Here is a 17,777-nt window from a genome sequence, read left to right on the forward strand (position 1 = left end):
GAGTTTTCCATCTTTCTTGTGAGTCCGATTCAGGGACTGGAACATTTATGTGTTCAGCTAGTGTTTACCAAACACCTACTATGTGCAGGCCACGGGGTGAGGCCCTGGGGATACAATGAAGTACACGCTCTCACGGCACAGTGGGGCAGTGCAGGTAAGCAAAAGGCAATGGAACACAGGTGGCCCATTTGATGGGAGAAATGCAGGGTGCTGTGGGGATGCTGGTGAGGCCCCCAGTGAGGCAGAGGAGTCAGGGAAGATTCCCAGGAAGGGATCTCTGATGAGACATGAAGGAGGAGTGGCGGTCAGAAGCTGTGGAGTGAGAGAGGAGCAGCTGGGGTGCGCCAGGCAGAAGGAGGGCCCATGAATGGGCCTGGAGTTGAGAGGAAGCAGGGCACACTCAAGGAATGGAAAGAAATTCAGTCTGACAAGGGCATGTGGGAAGGCAGTACGGACAGGGAGATTTACCGAGGTGCTCACTTGTGATGTTATTTCTTCGTGTTTCCTCCTCCCTCCCCTTTTCCCCAGAGACATAAGGCAGACCTTAATTCTCACAACAGCCCTAGAAGGAACATACTATCATTACCTGTAGTTTCTAGATGAGAAAATAGAGATCCAGAGAAGTGCAGTGACCTGCCCAAGGCCACAACGTTAGTAATGACAGATCTGCTTCTCGCCACCCATATTCCTCAGCTCTTCTCTTCTGGCTTTCAGCCTTCGTTGTTAACAACACTCTGAAAATAGGAAGAGAGTGAACACGAACGTAACAGCAGACTACAGCAGTTGCGTTATAGATGTTCTTTGAAAAATCCTCACCATAGGTCTTTGGGGCATCATCCCATTTTACAGATGAAGAAACTGAGGCTCAGGGGGTGAAGTGACTGTGCTAGACTCTCACAGTGGGTGAGTCAGTGAAGGAGCCTGAGGGAGACTCCAGTCCCCAGGGCTCTGAAGGAGCTCACTGCTGCAGGGCCATTACCTTGTGTGTCCTCCCCAGGAACAGAACGACAGGAAGTGCTGCCCTGGACCCCGACCTCAGGTTTCTCCACCTGAAGCAGCGGCCCCGGAAGCCCTCCTTGGGAGACTGGCTGGAGTGGAGAGTGTGCATGATGGTGGCAGCTGTGCTCCATTACTGGAGGAACAAATGTCCTCCATGGCCAAGGACCCAGTAGCCCTAGGCTCTCTAGTCCTAGGCCACTGTAGGACCTTGATCCAGTCATTTCCTCTAATCTGAGTGTCAGTAGCCACAAATGAAAATCAAAGGAATTGAATTTAATGACTTTTAAGGGCCTTTCCTTAAGGTCAAGTTTCAATTCTTGGGCTATCAAGGTTTGATGAGGCGGAGGTGGTGGAGTCGCAGCGAAGCAGCAGAGGGCGCTCCCAGCACCAGGGAAACAAGCCCTTGGTCCATGCAGCCTGGGGCAGAGGCTGCCCACCCCTCAAGTGGGGAAGGTGTTCCCACCCCAGCCAGTTACTCATGGAGGCCCAGCTCAGCTGTGTGGATCAGTATGTACTGAGGACAGTCCTACCCGTGCGGTGGACAGGAGCCCAGAGATGATCAATCAAACAGCGGGATTTCAGAGTTCAGAGGTCATCTGGTTTAACCATCTCCTCTGCAAGATTCTGAAAACATTCCCCTTCTGCTCCCTCTTTCTACACTCCCCATACTCCAGGTATACAGTTTAATTTACAAGGAGGAAACAATTACAAATGTGAAGGCGTGATCACACCTCTCAGGAGGGGGCGGTTCTGGTATTTCCATTCTGTTAGATGCTTTCTCCTACTTATGATACCTTGGAAAGCACTTTTCCCTTCAGGGAAAAGCCCCCTTTTCCCTTCTCTGCTTGGAAAACTCTTTAAGACCCTTTCAAGACCCTGTTCAAACGTGACCCCTTCAGCAGAACCCTCCCTTAGGAAGAACTGGGTACCTGCCTTCTGTTCTCACACTCTATTCGGTGATCATCTATTGTTTTAAAAACTTATTTTATTTTTTCATTTTATTTTTGGCCATGCCACGTGGCATGCGGGATCTTAGTTCCCCGACCCGGGATCGAACCCGTGTCCCCTGCCATGGAAGTGCAGAGTCTTAACCACTGGACTGCCAGGGAAGTCCCTCAGTGATTATCTTTGATGCCTGTATCACCACCTCACATGGAGCTACCGGAACACAAACCTGTGGATTATAATCACGGCAGCCTCCTTTTACTGAGTGCTGGATACCTTGCCAAGTGCTGTACATGTATTACATCACTCATCCTTCACCAAAACCCTATGAACTAAAACACCGTTAGCGCCCTCCTACACACGTGGAGATAAGGACTTGGAGAGACTGAGTCACTGGCTCAAGGTCACCCAGTTGGTAGGCTGGAGAAGCAGGCTTCAAACTCCATTTGCCTCAACCCCAGGCCCAGGCTTTACTGAAACCACTAGGTGTGTGGCCTCTGATGTGGACGTTCCTGTTTCCTGTATTTAATACCCTATCTGGCAGCAGAGAGATATTCAAGACCTATTCTTGAAAAAATAAATGAAAAGTAAGCTAGGGTTTGAGCATTTATAAATGGCTCATTAAAAACGCCACAAAGCGCAGGCTTTGGGATTGGGCTGCCCGAGTCTGAATCAAGGCTCCCTCACTGGCTGCCTGATCCTGGACAAGATACTTGACTTCTTCGTGCCTCAGCTTCCTCATCTGTGAAATGAGGAAAGCAGTGTCTATACTTCAGAGGGTTCTTATGGAGATTAAATGAATTTTGATCCTCACATGAAGTTTTTACATGAGATGCATGCAAAATGCTTAGACAGGGCCCAGTAAGCTCCTAAAAATGCTGTCGTCTAGTGTGTCAGGCGTTGCCTGCTTCTCAGTTAATACAGGACTTCTCTCCCATAGGTGAGGTCCACGGAGGCTCTGGGATGAGTCTGGTGGTGTGCTAGTAAACTGGTTCTCAGACAAAAGAATCTTTTAAAATAAATAAAAAATTAAAAAGCCATGATTTGTGGCATTTGCTGATTTCCCGGGTGTAAATGCTCCCACCATGGCTGATTTCAAGCTATGAACGTGAAGGGTCATGCTGCCAGTCTTGGAGGAGATGAGGAGTTTTGCTCAAACTCTCTGTGCCTCAGTTTTCTCATCTGTAAAATGGACCTAACTCAAAATATTATAGGTACACAGTAGTAGTACCTAACTCAAAATATTATTGCGATGAGAAAACATAAAACTCTTATAATAAGAGCTCCTAGCACAGAGCGTACCATGTAAGTGGTAACTAATATTACTGTTAAGAGTTTTCACAACACTCAGTCTCACTGCTGCTTGTCTGGCTCAGACACTGGCCCCATCCCAGCCCCTGGCTTTCTGCCTGATGCTCTGGCAGGCAGAGTCTCTGTCTTGGTCATCTGCCTTCTAGGACTGAGGCCTTGTCCACTCTTACAGCTCTGCCCCCTCCACTTGGGAGGGGGCACTGCTGGTTATACACCCACCCTGATCACAAATGATCTTGTGCTTCTGGTCTCTACCTGTCTCTGGTTTTAGCCCTAGACGTCCCTGATGCCAACCCTGGGCCTCGATGCCAGGGCTGCCTGTGCCTTGGTCTGGATCGTCCATGAAGATCCTGTCTGGCATCTGCTCTGCTCTTCGTCGCTTACAAAACCACTTCTCATAGGGCTTGTATGCACTTACAGAGGGGAGAGCTGGGGTACAGAGCTAGGTCTGCTCCCACCTGCAGCTAGGGAAACCTCTAGCTCCTGCCATACCTCCCTGGGGGGTCTAGTCCTCTATCAGGGCCCTCACACTCAGCCTCTGATTTAACCCTTCTGTGCCCTGGGGGGGTCTAGTCCTCTATCAGGGCCTCACACTCAGCCTCTGATTTAACCCTTCTGTGCTCAGGTTGGGAAGATCCTGGCACTTCAGGGTTTGGTAAAAGAATCAGGCAAACAGAGGCAGGGCCTGGGAGGCAGAGGCTGTTTGGAAACTTTAGCTAGGTCTGAGGCACCTTTGCCAGGAGACAGAACAGAGTGTGAGCCAGGAAGCTGAATGGAATGGGAAAGAGGAAAAAAAAAAAAAGCAGGGGGACCAGGAATCAAGGTTGAAAAGGGTCTGGAAACCTGGGGCCTGGGGTGGGCTGTCAACAGACTCTTCCGTCATTGGAGGAATGCCTCGAAACACAACAGACTGGCCATTCTGAGGCTGCATACCTTAAGGCAGCCACGGTCCTCTGCAAAAAAGCATGGATTTGGAGGCCAAGAGACACGGCTGAAACGCTGTGCTCTGCCACCCTCTCCCCACGGGGCCCTGGACCAGTGTCCTAACTTCTCTGAGCCTCGGTTTCTTCCTCTGGGCCATGGAAGCAATAGGAGCTGCTGGCCGCAGGGTTGTGGTAATGACCGAGGAAGTGACTGAAGCGCACAAAGTATGAGGCGACCCAGGGCTGACATCCTCCTCGTCACCACAGCTGACCTGGCTTAAAGCTGCATCTCCTGGTGCCCTCTAAGTCAACCCGGCACGGGAGCCAGGCAGTGTGCCATCAGCTCCAAAGCTCTGTCTCCTTTTTCCTCAGACTCTGCCAGGTGTTCCGGAGCTAATGAGAACGACGCAGGAGAGACTAGCTTGAGGATGAGCAGGGACTCTCCGGGAGAACCATCCCCTCCCCTCTGGAGAGCCCCAGGCTGTTTCCAGGTCCCCAGGGTCAGACCCAGAGCCCTCAGGAAGGTGGGGTGCCAAGAACTGAAACCTGATGGTAGGATTCCCCAAATCCTCCTCCGCCATGTGTATTGCCCAGCCTCCCAGCCACGCCCACTCTTGCTTCTCAGCTCTTGTTTCCCCCATTCCTCCTTCCTGGACAGGGCTCCCTGCTCTTCTCCTCCGAGATGTGGCCCCTGCTCCTCCAGGGCCTGCCTCAGCTCATGCCGCCTCCAGGAAGCCTCCCCGGGGAGTCTAGTGCACGTTGACCTCTCTTCTGGCTGAATTCTTCCCCCACCGTTTTGATTTGTAACTCGGCACCTCAAAATGGACCACACTCCACCCTGGGCTGCACCCTCCCTCTCCTGTCCATAAACTTGGCTTCTGTGAGCTGCCCAGGCTGGGAGGGGGCAAGGGATGAGCCTCCTTCTATAACCCCCAAGACAGGGAGTCCAGTGCAGAGAAGGAGGGATGGAAGGCCAGGCAATGTACATCCAGCTCTTTCTGCACATTCAAGTTTGGAAGGAAGATGGGAAGGAGCGACTAAACAGAAGAAAAGAAGGTAGGAAGAAGTGAGTTAAAAGGAGTGAAAGGGGAGGGAAGGGCAGCTACGTGAGACTCAGGACCACAGTCACAAGAGGACAGATCAGGCCATGATCCAGGCTGCCTTGGATCATGCTTTAAGGCTCTCTATATATTTCCCGATTATGTAACTCTCTGGCTCAACAGACTCCTCTTTGAAAAACCCTTGGAACTCACCTCCTCCAGGCGGCCTCCTATGACTAACTCTACTCTTTTGCCCATCCCCTTGGCTCCCTGAGCTGTACTGCTTTGCACTCATCAATGCCCATCCATTTCCCATGATGCCAGGTCCTCTGGGGGAAGGGCTGGAGGTCTCTGCCTCACTGGCAGTGAGTTTAACGCTACATTTATCATCTGTAGTCAAAGATTACACTGTCTTTTCTCATCACCTTTCTTTGAACAATTTCAGACAGTATTTTGGGGATATATTTTGCACAGTTATTTTAGACCCAATCTGCCTCTAAGTAACCTTGAGACAAGACCTGCTGTAATCTTAGATCCATGTCTTTACTATCAGGCTCGGTGTGTTGGGCCTGCGAGGATCCCCAGATGACTAAGTCGTAGTCCCTGCCCTCAACCAGCTTGCCGTCTTGTGAGCAGAGTCAAATTTGTGCTAACTGTCAACAGAGGCTGTGTAACGCGAGCGCCTGGGAGGGTAAAAGGGAGAGTCTGGGAAGCTGGACAGGGAGGTGATGTTTGAGCATCTCAAGGAGAAGCAGAGTTCACCAGACAGTGGGGAGGATGTTCCAGGCAGAGAACACTGCAGGGGCAAAGGCCAGGAGAAGTGAGAGGGCAAGGCGAGCTGGGAGAAGGCGGGTACCTCAGTGTGACTGGACAGCGGGCAGGTGAGGGGCCTCACATCACACGGCAGAGGGCTTCGCGCATCTGGCGAACACACACTGACTTTAACTCACAGCCCGCTTTTCCTTAGTTAGATTAAGGCAGGGACCGTCCTTCTAGTTGGCGTCTAGAGATCTGTGTGTGTGTCAGGGAGGGTGAGGTTGCAACAACACAGATGAATCTCAAAAACTACTTTATGACACAAAAGACCGCATGCCATGAGTCAGACAGAAACAGCGACAACGGTTACCTCTGAGGGCAGGTACTGACTGGGAAGGAGAAAGAAGGAACTTTGCGGGATGATGGACGTGTTCCACATCTCAAGCCCGGTGATGGTTATTCAACTTCATACAATCGTTGAAACTCACTGAATGGAACGCTGAAGGTCTGTACGTCTTCTCATTCGTAAAACAGACCTTAAAAATGCGTGTGAGCGTTCTTGCTTGTCACAATGACCGAAGGGTCCTCCTGGGAAATATTCAGGGGAGTGGCCAGGGATGCTGTCATAACAAAGAACTCCCCCACCCAAAGGCCAGCAGGGTCCCTGTTGAGAAACATTGCTGTAGGCCACGGGGAGCTACAAGGGGTTCAAAGAGCAGAAAGAACTGGCTATATCTGGGTTCTGGGAAGACGGGGCTTTTGAGGCGGTGGGAGCCCACAAGGTCCAGGTATCTTGGGTGTGAAGTGACACAGAGGTGGACATATGATCTCCACTGCCACTCCTGGGCCTTATATTTGGCCAACTCCAGCCCACTGGCCCAAAGCTGCCCAGGCCCAGGAGGTGCCCTGGGATGTCCCTCTAAGGCATCCCAGAAGGAGGCCAGCTAAGGAAGTCAGAGGCGGCAAATGTAAGAGGGAAAAGGACACATCCTACCTCTGGCCTCCCTGCCTCACGATAAGCACCAGGGATGCTGACTGTGATCGCCTTCCTCTGAAATGCACCCTCAAGGAGGCGGGGCGCCCTGGGAGACCGGAGTCACGGGAAGCAGGGCTGGATATTGCTGCTGCTGCTGCTGCTACCAAAAGCCATGCTCTGAAATCATGGGCAAAAGAAGAACACAGCCAACTTACACTAAAACGCTTGCCTGACCCCTTCCTTCAGGAAGACTTCCCTGACCACCACGCTGGGCAGGTGCCTCTGCTGTGTCCCCACAGCCCTCAGCTCATCACCAAAGCACAATTACTACCTAGGTGTGAATTCTGGCTCTGCCACTTACTTGCTGTGTGCTCCTGGCAAGTTACTTAAGCTCTCTGAGTCTATTTCCTTATTGATAAGCTGAGGATAATAAAAACCTTGTGCAATGAACTGTGATAAAGATTAGGTGAGATAACGTAGTAAGCACTCAGAAAAGTTAGTATTTCAGATTACTGTAGCGAGCATCAGTACAGACCACTGTTGCCTGGTTACTCTCTGGTGCCCCCAACGGACACACACAAGCTGCTTGTGGGCAAGTTCCTCATGGCGTGTGGATTTCCTGAACAGTGAATACCTGCATGCACGAATGAATTCCATCCCTAAGATCTCTCCTGAGAGCTTTCTTTTCCCAGTCACGATGCCTCTAAATCACAATAATTCTTCAGAAATGGAGGGTGGATTCATTTGTATTCTGTTCCCTTGTCTGTCTTCTCCCTCATGCCATGCAGAAACCTACACAAAATTTACTTAAAAAAATGAATGGGTTCTTCCTGGACCCTCCAGTCCTAAGACTTCACTTAGTGGTCTTTTTTGATGAGTACACAAAAATCCTTAATAAAAAGCACCCCGTGGTTCCTCACAAAATTAAATACACATTTACCATTTGATCCAGCAATTCCACTTCTAGGTATATACCCCAAATAACTGGAAGCAGGGGCTCAAGCAGATACCTGTATATCAACGTTCATAACAGCATTATTCCATCATTCACAATAGTCAAAAGGTGGAAGCAACCCAAGTGTCCATCAACAGATGAACGGATAAGCAAATGTGTTATATACGTACAAAGGACGTATACAACAGCCTTAAAAAGGAAGGAAATTCTGACACACACTACAACACGGATGAAGCTTGAAAACACTATGCTAAGTGAAATAAGCTAGACACAAAAGGACAAATGGTATATGATTCCACTTACATGAGGTACCTAGAACATGTGAATTCATAGACAGAAAGTAGAAGAGAGGTTACAATTGGCTGGGGGGAGGGGAGAATGAAGGAGTTATTGTTTAATGGGTACAGAGTTTCAGTTCTGCAAGATGAGAAGAGCTCTGTGGGTAGATGCTGATGACGGTCACACAACAATGTGAATGTATTTAGTGCTACAGAACTATATACTTAAAACGGTTAAAATAGTAAATTTTATGTATTGCACCATAAGTTTTAAAAGGCACACCAAAACAAATCAATAAAATGTTGGAGGGACTCCATCTGAAATCTGACACCCCTCCATCACACCCTCAGCGCTCTGTGACTTTGGCCTCCTGGCCCATAATGTCCCTCTCCAACCTCTCCATGGCTCCAGCTCTGGTGTCCGTTGTTTTCTTTCTACCCCAGGACCCAGGATCACGTCATTTGTACCGATGAAATCAACCTGCATCTGTCCACAGACGACATGTACTTTATTTAACCTTGTGCTCTTTTTTTCCCCCTCCCCCGGGTCCTGTCATACCCTATTGGGGATGCTTAAATCAGATGCCTTGAGGATCTGAGATGGAAAAGCTGTGTGCTTGAAGATGTTCACTGCTATGTCCACCAATTAAGAAATGATTAAGTAAAGTATGGAAGCCATTGAGGATAGAAGAAGGTCATGTATGAGTACAGAAGTTACAGGGAAAATGTTAAGTGAAAAATGTTGGGTACAAAACTAGATGTGGACTCATTTCAACTATAAAAGATACAGATCTATAGAAGAAACAGAATGGGACATATAAAATCATGGTTCACCTTACAGTTGTTCTATAGTAGGTTGTGTAATTTTACAGTGTAATTTATTTTTCAAAGGCTGGGTCACACTCTTAGGCAGATAATGAAATATACACTCTTTGGAGTCCACTTCAGACGGCCACATGCCACCCACCACTGAAGTCCACTGAATCGCTCCTGAGTGGCTTCCAGAGAGTTGGGGGAGAAAGGGAACATTTCCACTCTTAAGAAAGACATATCAAAGCTTGGTATGTCTCTCTAATGACATCAACCAACCACCTCACCATGCAAAGGAAGGGCAATTTAGGGTCTGTATTCTGCTATCACAGTAACAGTAACCAGACTTGGCCAAGAACAGCTTATCCCCTACATTAGCTCAAAGTTAGGAATTCTCACCAAGATGCTTGCTCGCTTACAAATTGTGGATCCCCTGCATCTAGCTCGAGGAGATCCCTTCCCAACTCAGCACGCCGCACCCCAGGTATGGAAACTTGCGTCAAGGCTGCTTCAAGGGGGACACAGGAAGGAGGGTGGCTTTTATTCTATGTGCCGCAGCTGAGTGGGAAAAGCTTTCTTCTGTCTAAGAGTCTGGGGAATTCTGGAGCTTTGCCAGATATTGGTGGCCAAGGTGCTTGTCTCACGTCTCACCAGATGCAAAAAAGATGGGGATGATATTGAAGAATGGGGGAAGACCTTATTGTCCGTAATGCCATGGTTTAAGGTAAGGAAGAGCTTTTTGGTGATGGTACTGTTCAAAAACTAAAAGGGTTTTTAGTTTTTTTCTTCAGCTGACCTGAGTTTCCAGTTCCTAGAGGTGAAAAAACATGCAGAATCAGATGGAATTTGGACCAGGGCACCTAAAGAGACTATGATTCTAAGAAGACTTAGACTACCTGTGAACTTGCCCTCTCAGAAGGTCCAGCCTAGTATCTGGCTCTGTCTGCTTGATGGAAGCATCCCATCTCCTCTGTGACAGGACCGCCTGTCTACCTCCCATCCACCAAATCGTCTGAGTGCCACAGGGAGCCACAGGCCCACACTGTGACAGTGGTCACTGTCCTCCAGGAAGACAACAGTGTGGGCCTACAGATATCACAGACCATAGTGCTTAGTGCCATAGGGGCCCTAGAAGCCCAAGCCCTACCTCCTAGACATGGGGAAACAGTTTGGGAGAGGGGAAGGACCTTGCCTCAGGTCACTTAATCATGAGTAAACTTCGGATTGAACACAGGTACTTACACACAGATAGCTGCGCTGACCCACACCGGTAAGAACATATTTCCTGGTGTGTGAGTTAAAATTTTTGGTAAAGGGTGCCGTACATTTTGAAATGTTTACACATACCCTGTGTTCAACTGAACGCAGAGAAAAAGCTTTAAACGATTAACCATCTTCTGGAGTTTTTCCAGTCGCATTTATAGATCCATTTAAACAATTAATTGGGTGCTTAAAGAATTTATACTTCTATAAATAGTTTCTTTTTCCCCACTGCCCTCTCTGCCATTTTTGGGAATCTGTCAAGTTACTGAAGATGATAATTCCCTGTCCTGCAAATATGGGCCTTTGTGCTAGAGATGAGTTTCTTTAAAATCTCTACAAGGGAAATGGCTGAGGGCATAAGAGTTGCACAAGGGAAAATTTGAAATGAAGCCAGAAGGTTGTATATTTGCACTGGAAAGGGGATGAGGGAAGACCAAAAAATGTTACCATTTTAATTGTTTTACAGTCATTTCGGGTATGTTTTACTATTTCGCCTTATCAACAGCCATACTGAACATACAGACGTGACTCAAATTTTCATCCTTGATGACATCACAGATATTCAAATCATCTGAGCTTCATCATTTTGATCATACATAGCTTACTTATGCCCTTACTATGCTACATCTTTATTTAGTCCAAGATAGGAGGCTTTGTACATAAATGGTGGTTTCCAACATTCATTCATTAGACAACGATTTAGTGAGCCACTGCTGAGCGTCGGGCTTGGTTTTCTAGGCGTGACGAACACAAGGAGAACAGGACTCCAGTTCTCTTGTACTCATTAACATCATACGATCTCTTATTCTTCAGGCCTGTAAGCACCTATGTGATCTGGGCCTGCCCCTCTCTCCTACCGTTTTCCTTTCCACCCTCCCTCTTGACCTATGTTTTACAGCCACACTTGCTGTTCCCTGAAAACACCAAGCTATTCTTACCCCCAGGGCCTTCGCACTTGCGGTCTCCTTTTCCCAGAATGCTCTTCCCCAAGGTCACTTCCTCACTTCATTCAGGTCTTTGTTCAAATACCGCTTCCTTGAAGACAATTCTTTTTAAAGGTAAATCTCTTCCCCCACAGTCAACACTCATCCTGCTTTATCTGGCTCCAGAGCATTGCTCACCTCTTGAAATGTTATAGTTTGCTTACATTTTCTTTTGTCTCCCTTGGTAGAGCTCGGACAGGAAGTTCATCTTTTTCAGCAATGTATCCCTAGAGCCTAGAACAACCTCACATGTAACAGATGTTTCTATGTATTTGGATAATAAGTGAATGAATGAAGGAGGAAGGAAGCAACTGGCTCTGGACACTTTGGGGTGCTCGGTGAGCCAGCTTTGCAGGAGTCATTCTGGTACCCTGTCAGATCATGGCCCTCACTCCTGAGCCTCCCTTTCCCCCTCCTGCTGGGCTCTGTCTGGGAATGGATGCCCAGCCACTCAGGCTCCAAACCTTGCCGTCACTTCTCATTCCTCCCTCCCTCCACTCCCACATCCAATCCGCTGCCAGTTCTGGTGACACTGTGGCCTCCTGCTTCAACTCCTCTTTCTCTTCATTCTTACAACCCCTCGCCCCCCATCTCCCCTATCCAAACCCTCCTTAACTCTTACCTATACCGCTGTCATTGTTTCCTACCTGGGCTCCCTGCCAGCAGGCTCTCCCCCTCCAATCTGTTCTCCATGGGGCAGCCAGAGTGAGTTTCCTAATGGCCATGTTTGATCATGTCTCTCCCCCACTCAAAAACTAAAGGCCGATGATCACATGGCTTGGCACTCAAGGCTCCCAGCAACTGCCTCCACCTTCCTACCCAGGCTTCCTTCTCATGGCTCCTCTTTTATCCTTTTTGCCCAGTTGGAATGAATTGCTTTCCAGTTTCTACACACGTCCTAGAAGCCCCCACCGCCGGCTCTCTGCTCATGCTGTTTCCACTACTTATAATATTTTCCTCGTTCCTTCCGTTGTACAAATCGTTTAGACCCAGCTCAAATGCTACCTCGCTTCTCCAAAAAGCCATTCCTCGCCTTCCAGAAGAATAAACCCCTCCTTCTCGCTTCTATCCAAGGGGTCATCTGTCTCTCTTTTCGGACAGGTTTCAGGAAAGGACAGGCAACGTGACATAGAAGAAAGAGTTCAGAATCTGGGGTCAAAAGCTCTGAGCTGGAGACACAGCTCTCTGGCTCTGAGACTTTTACAGTACAAATCCTTAGATAAGTTAAACTCTGAGTCTTAACTTCCGCATCTATAAAATGGGAATAATAATGCTATTGATATCATAGGTGTGTTATGAGGATTAAATATAAGTGACAGTGTGTAAGAAAAGCTTTGACTGTATATAAACTATCAAATTCAATCATCCTTAGGTGAGAAATAACTGATAAACAAAAGTGACTTCTCCCAGGGAACTTCATGGATGTCCTATGCTGGTTGAGCCCTAAGTCCAGGAATAGATCAGTGGAGGAGAGATTTTTTGAGGGAGAGGGACTTTCAGGATTCACAATCTCATGTCCTTTGGCAATCTGAAGAAGGGAAGAAGTGGAGGGTGGACTTCCCTGGTGGTACAGTGGTTAAGAACCTGCCTGCCAATGCAGGGAACACGGGTTCCAGCCCTGGTCTGGGAAGATCCCACATGCCACGGAGCAACTAAGCCCGTGCGCCACAACTACTGGGCCTGCGCTCTAGAGCCTGCAAGCCACAACTATTGAGCCCATGTGCCACAACTACTGAGCCCGCGTGCCACAACTACTGAGCCCGCGTGCCACAACTACTGAGCCTGTGCTCTGCAACAAGAGAAGCCACCGCAATGAGAAGCCCATGCACCATAACGAAGAGTTGCCCCCGCTTGCCATGACTAGAGAAAGCCCGTGCAGCAACGGAGACCCAACACAGCCAAAATAATACGTAAATAAATAAATATAAATTTAAAAAAAAAAGAAGTGGAAGGTATATTCATAAGGCTGGGGCCTTAATGATATTAACAGCTACCTATTCGGAGCTTTTTCTATGCCTCAGGCCCTGTGCTAAGTACCCTACATAAATGATTTCATCACAGAGTAATAGAAGAGGAAAACTATAAGTGCTCCCCCCCTTCCCCAGCCCCCCCCACAACAGTTCAGACCTGAAAGATATCCTGACACCAATCCAATGATCTTATTTTTTGGAGAGATTGAGACCCAGAAAGATTATAAGCATTCACTGCAACTGTCCAGCCAGATCTCTTCACTCTGAGGGTGAGACCCATGGCACTGCAATAACCCACGGGCCACTGCTCATTATGAAGTCTATGTAAATGGTGCTTCTGGAGCACAACGCCATTTACAGGCACAAAAATGTGAGTGGTGGCCCCTGGAGTTATGCCAGCTGGTCACCCTGTCTCTGCTCCATGCCAGGTTGCTCACCCAAGAAGGAAGCTCTTGAGACAAGAGCCTCAGGCCCCTAGAGACTGAACACTGTCCTCCTTGCCAACTCCCCCATCCAACAGAGTCTTCTCAAAGATGACTGACTTTATCCATTCACCATCCAGCTTGCACTCCATCAACATACCTCTCGGGGCACCCTCTCTGCACCAGGCATCGGGTTCAGCTCTGGGGATACCCAGCTGCCTTTGAGGGAGCCTTGCCTGAGCCATCACCCGAGCCTGGTGAGGCTGTAACTCAAGCTTCCCCTGCAGCTCTGTCAGCAACACCAAGAGGCCGCACTCAACAAACATCAAGGAGGGAGAGGTGGCCGGACAGGAAAGACTCAGAGACCTCTACAAAGGGATGATGAAGGGAGCCTGGTTGGATTAGAAGACCTAGGCCCTTAAGGAGGGGGGTAGAGTGAGGGGGAAGGCACACAGTCAGGTCAAGGTGGGGGGAAAGGGGGATGACTCCTTGACCATGACATTACCTGGTCCAACTAAGGACACTGGTTCAGTGACTCCTGGGAGAACCAGGACTAACACCCTGGAATCTGATCTCCTGTCCAGGACTGCTTCATTCTCCCAAACTAAATCTCAAGATCTCCTTTGAGGCTGAAAGAGGCAAATTAAAGGCCAGCCTTTTTTTTTTTTTTTTAAACAGTAAGTATGGTAGGAAATGAATGGCACCTGATGCTCCAAAAGGGGGCAGGGCTGGAATTACAAAGACTTTCCTGACACACTCCGGTAAATTTTTGGGATCTGGGGTTTCAACAAGGATAAGGATGGAATTGTATAGGAGAGGACATGAGTATGAAAGCCAGGGATGCTAGATTCTAATGCAGGCTTTGCCAGTAACTCTCCCGTGACCTTGGTCAAGCCACCTCACTGGGTCTCAGTTTCTCCGTCTGTAGAATGAGGGCGTTGAATGAGTTCCCAAGATTCACCTGGTCTCGACCCTCTAAGGTACATGATCCTTGGTAAGGTAAACCCCTCAGAAGTCTGACCCGAGCAATCTCCACGTTTTGCAGGAGCCTGGGCCTCATCCAGGAAAAAGGGGCATGCTGGGGGAGGGGAATACGCTGGGCTTTTATTTTGGGGGCGGGTGAGGAACTGGTGGTTTAAGCTACACGGTCCGGGGGAGGAGAAGCGAAGCGAAGGCTGGGAGCCCCGGTTTACAGGCCAGCAGGCTAGCGGCGATCTCCAACCTTCCTCCGGAGCTTCAGACCCTGGAGAGGTAGGTAATGCAGCCAAGAGCCGCGCACCAGCCACGGCAGCAGAGAGGCTCGCACCCCGGACCACCATCCCGATCCCTCCCCTCCCGCTCCGGAACCGCGCACGAGCTTCGTGGGGAGTGGCCGCTGCTCTCTCCCCTCTACCCAGCGCCGGGTCCCCTCCCAGGCGTGGGGGACCCCTCCCCCAGTCCCGGGGCGTCGGGAGCCCCATGGGGGCGTGGCGGGGGCGGGCGCTGGCTTCTGCGCCTGAGGGTCTGGAGGAGGTCTCAGTTGCCGGGGCTCCCTGGGAGGGACCCCGCGCCCTCCACCTTCCAGCTCCCCACACAAAGGCGCCGACGGAGGCGCCGCACTTACCGGCCAGAGCGGACTCCGGGCGCCGACGAGCGGGCGGGTAGGCTGGCGGGAGGATGTGCGCGCGCGAGTGTGTGTGTGTCCCTGTGTGTGTCTGCGCGAGTGTGTGTGTGTGTGTGTGACGGGGACCTCGCCGAGCTCCGTGCGTCTGCGTGTGCGGGGGCGTCCGTCCGTCGGTCCGTCTGCCCGGCGCTCAGTCCCGCGCTCCGTGCGCGCTCCCTCTTCAGATCACCTCACCAAATGCGCTTCGGCTGCGGAGTCTCGGGCGCAGCCGCCAGGTCGGCTCCTCGCCCTTAGTCCCGGCTCCGCCCCGCCCCCGGGCGGGCTTGCGCCGCTTCTCGGGAATTGCGCAGGGCCTGAGGGGCTGGCTAGCGCGGGGGCGGGGAGCTCCTGCGGCGCCCAGGGCCCAGGTGGGGCCGGGTCGCGGACCCTTATTCCCCGACCCGGATCTCGGGCGCCCCCACCCCGCAGCTCCGCTCAGAGTCCCCTCAGGCGCCGCCCCCACGCCGAGGTTGCCTGGACCAGGAGGGCGGGGGAGCGGGAGCACCGCATCTATTTCATTCATGATTTTCTCCTCTCGGGAGCCCCAGGCCCAGGTTGCGCTGCTACGGCGGCCGCCAGAGGGACACCGGCGGGGCCGTGCGCGCCGAACCCGGTGCAGGACCGCCAGGCAGACAGCTGGGGGTAGGGAAAAGTGAGACAAAGGGGTCATAGCCGGGGGGTGGGGGGGAATTGCATGGAGGGGGTGCTGTGGCGCTCCCCGCATGATGTCCGCACGACGCCGTTGCCGCACCTGCACAAACAGAGTAGTTGCATACAGCGGCGCGCACAGTGCCGGATACCCAGGACCCGCTCCAGGACTCGGGAGAGGCACTCGCCTTCCCACCCTTCCCTGTTCAGTCTCTGAGGAGCAAGACCTTCCTCCGCCAGGTCTCACCCTCCTGACGCGCATCACGGGGCGTGTACCTGTCTAGGCTTTCTCGTGGGCACCGGCGGCCTGGACGCGCAAGGAGCTGCCCACGCGCCCCAGAGTCCCACTTTTCCCAGGCTGGCACCCCGCTGGCCGGAGGTTCCTGGCATTCCATCCCGATGGGGGCTTTTTGAGACGTTGGGAGGCATACAGGGCCGGCATCCTAAGCTTCGTTTTCACATGGGGAAACCGAGGCGCACCATCACAGGGCTACCACCCTGGTTCCAGCCGCCGTCCTCTTTCGCCTGGATCTCTGCAATAGCCTCCTTACTGGTCTCCCCGTTGCCACCCTTGGCCCCCTGCAGTTGATTCTCTACGAAGCAGTCAAAGCTATCCTTTTAAAACGTAAGTCAGATCGCGCTGCTCCTTTACGGGAAATCCTACAATGGCTCTCCATTCGTTCAAGTGAAAGCTAAAGCCCCTGTAATGGCTTGCAAGGCCTCTCATGAGCTGGCTCCCTTTTATTTAACTCTGTAACCTCACTTCCTACCACTCCAGTCACACGGGCCTTTTTCAATGCGTCACCAACATGGCAGCCACCCTGTGGCCTCAGGACCTTTGCACTGCTATTTTCTCTGCCTGGAAACTTCCCCCAGATAGTCAGATGGCTTGCTCCTTTACTTCTTAAGTGTGTCACTTCAAAGAGACCTTCTGTGACCACCCTATTTTAAATGCAGACCCACTCCCCCCATTTTCTCCATGGTAGTCATGACCTTTATTTTGTGTTCCTTGCCTGTAGGGTTCACTGGCCCTTCACTTCCAGCTCTCACCTTAGTCCTTTGGCATCCTAGTTCTCCAGCCTTACCACACTACTCTGTTCTCTAAACAAACTGCATTTTCCCATTTCTAGCCTTTGTTCATGCTGTGCTTTCAGCCTGGGATACCATCCCCTGCCATGTCTTACCTAATTTTTAAGTTCCAGTTCAAATACCTCTTTCTCCATGGAGGCTTCTCTCATATTCCCAAAGACACTCAGCCCTCATTCCTTTCTGTTTGCTATAGTAACGGTTCCTTGTCTTTTACCCCAAGTGCCCTATGAAGTCCTGAGTCTCCTCTCTCTCCAGTTCCCAGCACAGAAGGGACCATCAGTCCATGTTGGTGGATCAAGGGCAGTGAATGAGAGGCCCTGGGCTAGGCCTTGATTCATCTTTTTTTTTTTTTTCCTAGGAGGGGCACAGAGCCCAGCTGGGTCTTGTTATCCTCAAGTTGTTTCTTGTGGAACAAGGGGAAGGGTCAAATGTCAGATAATGGGGAAAGTGTGGGTAGATGTGTCAGCCAGTGCTCAAGGGCCCACTCTCCCTCCCTGAAAGTATCATCTCCGTCATTCAGCACAAGGCTGATTTTCCCCAGACAGTGTCAGTGTAACAATAGCAGCTACCATAAATGAGCGTTTGGTATGTGCCAGGCCCTGTTTTGTATGTTTTCAATGCTCTATTTAATCTTCATGGCAATTTTGCGAGGCAGGCATTTTGATGTCACCATTTTCAGAAGAGGAACCAGAAAGAAGTGACTTATTTACGACCCTACAGTTGATATGCGAGGGGTATGTGTTTCAAATTAAGATCTAGCTAATTCC

The 17,777-nt window shown here is 50.5% G+C and overlaps 1 protein-coding gene across 1 annotated transcript in view; it reads right to left on the reverse strand.

The window, feature by feature from the left end:
* PTPN5 (protein tyrosine phosphatase non-receptor type 5) overlaps window positions 1-15,276 on the reverse strand; it is a 54,021-nt gene extending 38,745 nt beyond the window's left edge. The window contains exon 1 of the mRNA XM_032640519.1: window positions 15,235-15,276. The gene's annotated coding sequence lies outside the window, so the exon portion shown is untranslated. The remainder of the gene's footprint in view (window positions 1-15,234) is intronic.
* Window positions 15,277-17,777: the final 2,501 nt, after the last annotated feature.

This window comes from Phocoena sinus, chromosome 8, assembly GCF_008692025.1.
Source record: "Phocoena sinus isolate mPhoSin1 chromosome 8, mPhoSin1.pri, whole genome shotgun sequence".
NCBI lineage: Eukaryota > Metazoa > Chordata > Mammalia > Artiodactyla > Phocoenidae > Phocoena > Phocoena sinus.